This window comes from Ursus maritimus, unplaced genomic scaffold (assembly GCF_017311325.1).
Source record: "Ursus maritimus isolate PB19 unplaced genomic scaffold, ASM1731132v1 scaffold_14, whole genome shotgun sequence".
Classification (NCBI taxonomy): domain Eukaryota; kingdom Metazoa; phylum Chordata; class Mammalia; order Carnivora; family Ursidae; genus Ursus; species Ursus maritimus.
This window is the reverse complement of record NW_024423786.1, coordinates 58,583,493-58,589,595: the sequence shown is the minus strand read 5'-3', so window position 1 is coordinate 58,589,595 and position 6,103 is coordinate 58,583,493.

The following is a 6,103-nucleotide window of genomic DNA, read 5'->3' as shown; positions in this document are numbered from 1 at the left end:
GGCCACCACAACCACCCCCGCGCCAGCGCCGTCCCTCCAGGTGCCAGGGGCGCGGAAAGGACGCGGGGCGCACAGCCCTCCCGGAACCTCCGCCCACCTGCGCGGGGGCTCACCTGGGCCCGCGGCCCCTCCTCGAGCCGCGCGGGTCCCTCCCCCCGGCCGCCGGCCCTGCCCTCCCGGCGCCCGCCCTCACCTGCACGGCCCGCCTGGGCCATGTCCCGGGCGGCGGGCTCCGCCTGCGCCGCGCGCGCTCCTCGCCGCTCCCGGGCCCGGCCCCGGCCGCCGAGCCGCCTCCGGCCCCGAGCGGACTCGCGCGCCGCGCCCCGCGCCCCGCCCGCGCGCCTCGGCCGCCGCAGCCGCCGCCTCGGCCGCCGCAGCCGCCGCCTCGCCGCTCCCTCCCGCTGCCTTAAAGGCGCCGAGCGGCGGCCGCGCCGCCCCCCGCGCCGCCGGGGAGGGACTGACGGAGGAAGGCGCCCGACACCGCCCCCGCGGGCCCGCACCCCCGCCCGGCCGCGGCCGCCGCTCTCCGGCCACCACCGCAGCGCGCGGGGGGCGCAGACGCGGGGAGGTCCTGCGGGGCGGGCGAGGACGCGGGTGCGCGGGCCGGGAGAAGGGGCGCGGGGACGCGAGGGCGCAGCGCCAGGGAGGCACCCCCGGGCCGAGATACCAGCCGGGGAGGTGGGGAGAGGGAGATCAGAGAAGACTGGAGACCCAGAGCCTGGCGCGGGAGAGACATGGAGCAGCAGAGGCGAGGAGGGAGTGAGGTGGCCCCGGGATGGTTCTCTATCAACGCCCCCGCCAGGGTCCGGGGCCATGTCCGGGGTCTTACCTAGCCTCAGCCGGGAAGGGACCTCAGTACCTTTAACTCTGCAGGAACGTGTGGGACACACGCAAATCCCACCTGGGATTCCCGGGCCGGAGCAGAGTTTAGGGAGGCCAGCAGCTGCTGCTCTTCCCAAACCTGGCTGCAAACATTCCCGGTGAGCAGGCCTGGGGGAGCCTTCCGCCTGGCCGCAGCCAGGGATCCACAGTCCAGCACAACCCGCGGGGACGTGAGGGTTCCCCGGGCGGGGGTGCCTGGGCTAGCCGCCTGGCTCCCTGCTGCTGCAGAGGGGTAACTCCCACCAGGCCCTGCCCCGGGAAGATGCCTCTGCTTGCCTCCGCTGAATTGGCAAGGGTTAAGCTCAGTCACCATCTGCAGCCTGCGCCCCACCCACCCTGTCCCACCCCCACCTTCTGGAGGAAAGTCCCCTTGGGCCAGCTTCAGTCTTCCTGGCAATGTCCCACTAGCCCCTCTGTGGGAAGGGACACTCCTGGGAGACAGGGGGCCTCAGTGAGCATCTAGTCTGCAAACCCTTTGGGGCCTTAACTGCATCCGTAGGCTTCTCACAAAGTGGCCTGCACCTCCTGGTTGGTTACATCCAAGGATGGGGAGCTCAGTATCTCAAGCGAGAGTTCTTCCATCTTTGGATGGTGCTGACCATGAGAATGTTTTTCCTCATTGGAGCTGAAATCTGCATCTTGTGTGACCCACGTATGGGTCCTGATTGGTGCCCCACCTAACAAAGCCAAGGCTTCCCAGGGCCCTCTGTCCAAACTCCCTAGTGTCTTCACCTAGGAGGACCAACCGTCCTGTTTGCCAGACTGAAAGTCTGTCAGTCCGAGAGCTCTGATCCCGGAACCAGACCGCAGTGCTGAGTACAGGAGACAGAATTTCAGAAGCTGGTCAGGAGATGGAAGGGTGAATGGATTCCTGGGGCCCTTCCCCAGTACTCGGGCGCGGTGGGGATGGGCATGGCGACCCATACTGGCTGGACAGGCAGGATGCCACATGACCCGCAGGGACCCCCGGAGGTGTGCTGCGCCATCCCCGGTCCGCACAGAAAGGTTTGCTGGGGAGGTCACGCAGCTTTGGATTTCAGGCCTGTGCTCCATCCACCAAGCCTGACTCCTCACCCTCCCCAGCAGGTGGGGCAGTCAGAGGCCTGAGCACCTGGTCTGCGGCTGTGAATGGTGGCAGGGGAGCAACAAACCTGCCTCAGAGGAGACCTGCCTGGACCTGAGCAGCCCACTGGGGCCTCTGGCTCACGGTGGCAACAGTGCAGGGGCCCCGCTACTTCCTGGCACTGCCTTCTGTGTGTGTGCGTGTGTGCACGCACGTATGTGTGTGCATGTGTATGTGTGTACACGTGTGTATGCATATGCATGTGTGTCAGGTGTGTATGAATGTGCATCTATATGTGTATATGTGTATGGAGCTGTGTGCATGTGTGTATATGCATGTGTCGGTGTGTGTAGATGTGTGTATGTATATATGTGTGTGCGTGTGTATACGTGTGTGTGCATGCATGTGTGTGTATACGTGTGCGTGTGTATACGTGTGCATGTGTGCGTGTGTATACGTGCGTGTGTATACGTGTGTGCATGTGTGCGTGTGTACACGTGTGCGTGTGTATACGTGTGTACATGTATGTGTGTATACGGGTGTATGTGTGTACATGTGTATACGTGTGTACATGTATGTATGTGTATACGTGTGCGTGTATGCATGTGTATACGTGTGCGTGTGTATGCGTGTGCATATGTGTACATGTGTATACGTGTGTACATGTATGCATGTGTATACGTGTGCGTGTGTATGCGTGTGTACACGTGTGCGTGTGTGTACGTGTGTGCATGTATGCATGTGTATACGTGTGCGTGTGTATGCATGCACACACATCCTGCTCAGGGAAGGTACACGGTGAGGTGAGCACTGGGACTCCTCCACACCACTCTGTCCGGACACCACGAGCCCCTGGGAGGGGTGGGGGAGCAGCCCAGGGGAGGCATCAAGTTGGCAGGAGCTGCAGACGCCCCACGCCCCACCCCTCAGATGGGAAGACAGGGAGTGGGCCGGAGGCACAGGGCACTCCTGGGCCCAAGCTTGGATCTGGTCCAGCCAGGAGAGCGGCCGGCCCCCAGGGCAGCGTCTGACTGCGCTGGCGTTACCGGCTGCCAGGGAAGTTCCGGCCCTGCCTCCGGGCAGAGCAAACACGTCAGGACGAAGCCGTTAGATTAACTGGTGGGGGTGAACTTCCTGCATCACAAGAATCAGCCTTAATTGAAGAAAGAATAACTAGCAATTGAGAGTAGCTGACCTTGGCTGCCTGCAGGAGAGAAGCAGGAGCCGGCACTTGCTGGGCGCCCCGCTCGCGGGGTTCCAGGCGACCCCTCCTCCAGAGCTGCCAGCGGCTCCCAGGCCCAGCCGTGCACTACTGCCACAGACTGGACTCATCGGAGAGCTCCAGGCAGGCCGGGAACGGGGCTGGCCTGGACCTGGGACCCGGACAGCTGGTGTCCGGGCACTTGGAAAGGGAGGTGACCGTCATCAGAGCCAATATGGCCCCACAGAAAGGCAGTCACGCCCCGCTACACTCCTTTCCTTTCTGGACACGCTGGCTGGTGGGGTAGGTACTGCGGTGCCTGCTGGGCCTGGCACGGCCGCTCCCAGCTCAGGCCTGGCCAGGCGACTCATTCCTGCCCACTGCTGATAGACTTTGGGAGAAGGCCTGGGGCAGGACGGGGCCCTGCTGCCTCCGCTGGCCTCACCTCCTGGTCGCCCCTGAGCCTCTGGACGGACCTTCCCGGCCCCTCCTCGCTGGTTCCCACACCGTGAAGTCTCGGGTTGCTGTCCACTGCCGCAGGGGCCGCCTCCATTTACAAAAGCAGCCTCGGAAACAGATGCTCCCCTCTGGAGCGGCCCCCAGTCCCGCCCGCCGCGCGGGACGAGGATGATGAGCTCTTCCCCTCCTTGCTGGTAGCTGTGGCTTATCTAGCCTGTGCTCCCACGTCCCACCCCTCGGCACGTGGACAACCACGGCCTCACCCTCACCGCACGGTCTGTAACGGAGGTGCTGGGTGGCCAGGGCGCTCACTTGTGATCCCCAACGATCAGGTGAGCCCTGGACCCCGTGCATAAGGACCCCCCGCCAGGGCAGCCCCGATGTGGCAGGCCACGACGAGTGCTCCACAGTCACACGGAATGCAGCCCCATCCCGTGCCCACACGGCGGGCTGAAAAATCTAGACAATCCCATGCACATATCCTCGGTGTTTCCCGAAGACGTCTGGGGAGGTCTCTCAGAACCCACTGAGTGCCAAGGTCACCAAGGGTCACGGTGCTGCTCAGCCTGCTTCCTGGTCGCGCCAATCAGGGGGCGCTGGTCACAGGACGTGGGAGTCTGCGGGGGCCGGGGCAGGTGTTCCAAGGAAGGCGCAGCTGGATGGAGGAGACCCTGCCGTGTGGCACACAGTAGGTCCCTCCTCCACGGCCCACCTCCTCCTTTGGCCTCGCAGTGGGCCGCTTTGTGTTTGACACTGAGACGGGCCCCGAGCAGGCCCAGCTGTCTCCACGTTAGTCTCAGACCAAACACAAATCAGGAACCGGGTGGAAACGGACCGCTCGCGGCGAGAGCAGCCCCTCCTGTGTGCTCACCGGCGGCGCCCGTGGTCGTGGCCTCAGCCTCGTCACTCCTCCACCCGGCCCCACACATGCCGCGTGGTCAGCCCAGAGTCGGGATCGCAGAGCCGCGCACACGGCCGTCAGCGATGAGGACTTAAGAATCAGCACAGCGACGGGGAATCGCCGTGGTTCCTGACACTGCGGCAGCCGCACGCGCGAGGGCGGGAAGCCACAGTCCCGTCGTGTGGACAGGCTGTCGCGGGCCGTGGCTTCAAGCACCGAGTACCTGCCCTGCACCTGCTCCGGCTCCCGAGCGCCGTGCCTCGGGCTCCCCTGATGCGCCTGGGCCTCCCGGGGGCCCCGGCGAGGCCACACCCGGCCCGGAGAGCACAGTCGGATGCAGCAGGATTGGGGTGCCTCCGTCTCCCACCGTCTGGGCACAGCCCCATGTGTCTGCTCGCCTCCTCCCCCCACTCCCCTCCCCTCCTCATGTGCGCCCCCCTGGCCCCGTCCTCCTGCAGAGGCTCCCCCTCCTGTGCGCGTCCCTGCGCCTGGCGGATAACACGCTCTGCTTCTCCCTCTTCCGCTCGTGTGGTTTGAGCTGTATCCACACCAGTATTTGCAGACTGGCCTCTTCCTCTGACTGCTGCATGCTGTTCACAGGGCAAACACCGCTCGTCCTTCTAACCCAGCTCCGTGGCCACTAGGCCGGACAGCTTCTCGCTGTCCCGACGTCGCCCTGCACGTCCCGGCTGAGAGACCCCAGCACATGCACAGCACGGCCGGGATGGTGGGGCCATGGGGAACACAAACGTCTCCCTGAACACTGCATCACAAGTCGCTCTCAGAGAGGTGGTTCGCCAACGCCTTCCGCGTGGGGAGACCTAGCCCCGCGTGAGAGCCTGACTTCCAGCCCAGGCCCCACCGCCTGAAACTCTCCTCTGCCCCTCGGGGCCCCGGGCGTGTCCCACGGAGCCAGCAGGGCCTCACCTCGGCTGGGACACAAATTGCATGTCTGTCCTCCGCTTCCCAGCACAGTGATGCCCCCCCCCCCAGGAGGTGCTGGGGACGGAGGCGGGAGGTCTGCGCTGAAGTCAGGTGGGAAGTGCTTCCTTCACAGTGGGGATGAATCTTGGCAGCCCCTCCACGCGTGCGGGGAAGGCTCCTGGGGGCGGCCGCCCAGTGGGGCACCCCCTGGAGGCCTGGTCCACACTTGCTGATGCAGCTCGCAGGCTGTGCGGGCTCCCAGGAGAGCGCCCACTGCTCAGGGCTCAGGCCGTAGCTGGATAAGCCAAGACAGGGTCCCAGGGGGATGGAACCCCAAACAAGGGGTCATTGTGTCCACCCTTCTGCCTCCGGACTCTGCCAGGAACTGGGGACCTCTGCTGGGCTGGGAGCTCTTCCTCCGGCTGCTTCCTCCCCCTGGAACAGCAGTGACAGGGGCCCTCTGAGCGGCCACCACGCCCCACGGGCATCATGCGTGTTCTTCACAAGTTACCACGTTTAGTCCTGAGAGCAGCCCATCGACCACTCCCATTTTACAGATGAGGAAACCGAGGCTAAAAGCCAGGTGTCTTTCGTCGGGTCATAAGTGGTGGACCAGGTCTGCCGTCCACGACCCCCTCTATCTTCAGAGGGAAGACGACTTAGGACAGCAGGA